This window comes from Hibiscus syriacus, unplaced genomic scaffold (assembly GCF_006381635.1).
Source record: "Hibiscus syriacus cultivar Baekdansim isolate YM2019G1 unplaced genomic scaffold, ASM638163v2 tig00112253_pilon, whole genome shotgun sequence".
NCBI classification, from domain to species: Eukaryota; Viridiplantae; Streptophyta; class Magnoliopsida; order Malvales; family Malvaceae; genus Hibiscus; species Hibiscus syriacus.
The window spans coordinates 1,106,603-1,111,513 of NW_024063283.1; positions in this window are offsets into that span (position 1 = coordinate 1,106,603).

Genomic DNA, 4,911 nt, shown 5'->3' on the forward strand with positions numbered 1-4,911 from the left:
CTAGTTTTTTACATTTGGTTTTTTATTATTATATATTATTTTTATTTTATTACTATTATTATTATTTTTTATTATTATATTATTATTATTATTATTATTATTTTATTACATATATAACCCAAGGCCCAACTCTGGCCCGATTACAATCAGGCCCGATCAGAAATGGCCTAAGCAGAACCCTAAACCCAACTAGGGTTTGTGTTATCACTCCCAACCGCCATTGATCACCACCGTTGGATCTGTCCTTGATCCAACGATCCCCAAATGCTCCATCAAGAAACCCTAGGGTTATCATAACCCTAGGGACCACGCGGCGCCGCCCCTGAAGCTAACCAAACCCACCGACTGTCTTCTGCCAGGTGCCTCGTCCAGACGCCGTCTCCACTGCCAGATGGTCCAACCAGTTGCTGCCGACGCTACTGCTTCCACGACGCCGGCCTTGTCGAGCTTTCCAGAAGCCAGCTGCCTCACCAAATCAGTGCTCTATGGTGAGTCACCGCCATAGCTTGGTGACTCACCAAGGATGCTACCCATGGGACCGGTCCGATGAGAGCCTCATCGAGGCTATAAAGCCTTGGCTCATCTGCAACAAAAAAAAGGACAGCAACGGAGATACGAACAGAAAAAGAGAACAAACGAGCAAGAACAACCAAAAGAGGAAAGGACAGCAAGCAAAGGAGATCCAAACAGCAACCATACCAACAAATAATAGTAAAGAAGAGAGAAAATAAGGCCTACCATATCCATCGGAGCCTACACGAGCCATCAAAGAAACTGAAATACCGAACGTATTTCCATAGATCTAGGTAATTTCGAAGTTTTTTAGGGAAAATAAAGACTGGAATCGGCCTTAGGGTATTCTAATCTTTATTTTAGGGAAATTTGGGATTTTCCGGCCACCGGTGGTGGTGGTCGGCGGTGGAGCTTGCGGCGGCGTGTGTCTGCCGGCGGCTGCCGGAATTCCCTCAGATGAGGGAAATACAGAGAAAAACGAGAGGTTCTCTCTCTGAAGAGAGAGAATCAGAAAGAAAAATGAGAAAATAATAGCCCTTTGGGCCGGTTTAAAGGGTATATATACCCTCACCAAAGCGACGTCGTTTTGGTGAGGGTGTTTCTGTAATTTCTCATAGGGGTAAAACCTATCCGCAGTACTTCACGTCTGTACACTTTGCAATTTAGTCACTGAAATTGACTTTTAAACATTTCAATTTAGTATTAAATTATATTTACTTTATAATTTAGTCCTTTCCGGTAGTTATATATATTTTAGGATAAATACTTTATTTAGTCTCTGGTAATTTTAATTACTTTTATTTTGATCCCCAATAATTAATTAGGTCAAACTACACTATTAATACCTATATTTTTAATAATTCGAATTAGGTCTGCAAATTTTAATATTTTACATTTAATAACTGATGTTTTATATAGTTTTATTTTAGTCCCTAAATTAATAAATTGGTAAAATAACATATCTAATCCCTGTAGTTTTAAATAATTAATTATAAATTAGGTATTTAATTTTATTAGATTATATTTAGCCCCTATAACTTTATTAATTTTTAATTCAATCCCGAATAATTAATATAAGATAAATCATACTGTTAATACTTAGTTTTTAAATATTTTAAATTAGAGCTTTTAATTTTAATATGTTATAATTTGTCCTTAATTTTAATACTTTCATTTATTTTACAAGTTTTATTACCGTTTATATTTTAATAATATAATTTTATTTATATTTATTTTAGTTGTTATTTATTTTTATATGTTTATATATTTAATTATTATTAATTATTATTATGTATCATATAAATATATATAATAAATAATATTTATTTACTTATTTTTATATTTTATATATATATTAAATAAAAATCCTATTTAAAATTTTAATTTTATATAAATTACTTTTAAGAAAAATAATCATATTTTAATATTATTTATTTTTTAATATTAAGAAATGAGCTGTCTTAAAGCACATAGAAGTCATTTTCTGATATTCTTAAATAAATAAATATCATATTTTTATAAATTATATATATATTAATTTATTTAATTATTTTATATAGATGTTATTTTAATATTTATTTATTTTTTAATATTAAGAAAAGAGTTGTCTTAAGGTACCTAGAAGTCATTTTCTGATATTTCTAAATAAATAAATATTTTATTTACAAATATATATATAAATTAATAGATTTTCTTAAAAATTATAGTAATAAATTTGAGATAACAGAATTATAAATTAAATATATTTGAATTCTTAAATTCTATTATTAGAGACAATTTATAATTAAAAAATACTAATTTTGGACGTTGTAGAGGTGCTAATCCTTCCCTAAACGTAACCGACCACGAATCCCTTTTTATTATTAAAAAGAACGAATTTTTGGTTATAAACGCAGATCAGTTCATCTTTTAACTGATGTTTTCTTAAAACTCTTTTAAAAGATAATTTTTAGGTATTCGACCTACCTAACCCAAAAGGCCGATGGCGACTCCAAAATTATTTTAAAAACCATTTATTCACATCACTTTTCCCGCCGAGTAAAAATTTCGTGCCTGGGCGAAAATCGGTTACGACACTATGTACCTTTAATTTAATCATATTAAATAATAATAAATCATAAACGATGAAACTTTCTTACAAAATTTATAAATTAATTTCAATAAAATCTATATTATAAATATACTATATCTTGTTAAGTTGACAAACAAATCAATAGTAATATGTAGTAATGAAGTAGAGTTTTGGACAGATTGTCCCATCTAACAAAGTAACAATAGTATATTCTGCAACTGATATTGAAATTACTGCCTTGGATGATTTATTGCATTCTGGTTCAATAATTAAGGGAAAATTTTTATTGTTTTGATGAGTACATTTTGATTTATATAGAACTTGTGCAATTTAATTAATGTGTTTATTTTAATATTTTAGTCAATTTTTTTGCTGTAGATTTCTAATATGCAACATCTGTTTAGGATAGTGTTTCACCCCTTTGACTAATTATACAAATTCAACATGTGAAGAATATGCATTTGGATTTTTAGATTTATCTTGGAATGCATTACATCCTACCCTCATTCATGAGCTCATAAGCTTCTGCAACGTGAGTATGAGTTGAAGAGTATGCAATATTTTCTTAATAGATACTTGTAAATTGCAATGTACTGTTTAATTTATATATATGATTTTTTCTACTATTTTTTTAGTTTTAAGATAATATCTTTTTGTAGAGATAATGCAAATAGAAACTTTTTGGGAGGATTCAACTAGTGCAATTGGAGTATTTTGAATGTTGTTATATATATATATATTTGTAATGTGTTATATTCCTTTAATTTCATCAGCTGCAATAACACCATTTCATTTGTTACCTTTTATGTATCATTTGAATAGAGAAGATAAAATTATCAATTTTTTTGAATATGAGAAACTAGATGTTAGCACATTTCTGATGATATTTAGTATATTCGTGATTTGAATAAGATTGTATTATAGATATGATTGCATTTTCTTTGAAGAAATATTTGTTGTTTAACTTGAATTATTGAGATATCACTTATAACTTTAGCATTGGTTGATATTTAATATATATATTTCATATTTATACATCTGATATAGTTTTCATTGTTTTTGTTTGTTTGAACTGAATTTTGTCTCTCTTTATTTTTTGTTGTGCAGGTAATATGTTCTCTTAAGATACGAAAGGTTGAAACTTGATAGAGAATATCTTAGTTGGTAGCAGCAGCTTAGCACTTTAGCACAACCTTTCTGCACCATGCTCTATTTATTTTGTAGAATTTTAAATTAGTTGGGTTTTTTTTAACTAAATTGATAGATACATTTATATTAGTTTGAAAACCTTGGAGTTCATTCATATTCTGCTGCCAAGTGGAATGACTAGCATTGGTGGCTTTTTGATTTCCCCATGAAAAATTTGGATGATGACGCCATCCTAGGTTGTACATGTTTGAATAGGGGTTGTTGTTGCTCTAATTGAAATTCTCATGTAGTTGGTAAATTCGTGGTTTTCAGGGCATTTGCTCACATGACGATTGCCACAACAAAGTACACAAGCAAAACTGGTCACCTTGACTTCCTTCACTTTTCTAGGACCTTGAAGATTCTTCAACATATTAGTAATGGTTGACAATTGAGATGAAATAGAGTCCTCAGTATCCAACTCTAATGTCTCTTGAGCTTTTCTCTCAGTTCCAAGCCTAGAAGAAGAGAATTGATAATTGTTATATGTTATCCTATCAAGGATATCAAATATTTCTTCAGGCGACTTGTCTAACAGAGTACCATTTGCTGTAGCATCTAGCATCATCCTCGTGGTAGCATTCACTCCATTGTAAAATATCACGACTTGAGTCCAATCGTCGAATCCATGGTTGGTGCACTTTCGTAAGATCCCTTGTATCTATCCCAACACTCAAATATAGACTCGTCATCATCTTGACAAAAAGATACTATTACATTCATAAGATAGTTGTTCATATTGGGTGGATTGTATTGTAGCAAAATATTTTTGCACAAGTCTGCCCACGATTTTATCGAGCCAGAAGGTTCTCCAATAATCCATGCCCTTGCTTGATCTCTCAATGATTATGGAAATAACTTCAATTTCAACACATCCTCATGCACACCTTTTTTTCGAAAGGAATCACACAGCTCTAAAAATTCTCGAAGATGTTTCCTTGCATCCTCATGAGGCGCACCAACAAACTGTCCAGTCAAGTCCAACATATCTAACATCACCAGTTTAAGCTCGAAGTGGGCTTCCTGAATCTCTGGAGCTATGATACCAGGTTTGAGGTTGTTCAAGGTAGGAGCTAAGTGATATCTAATAGTTTGTGGTCGAGCTAAAATCCCATCATTTTGAATTGTTATGGCATTTA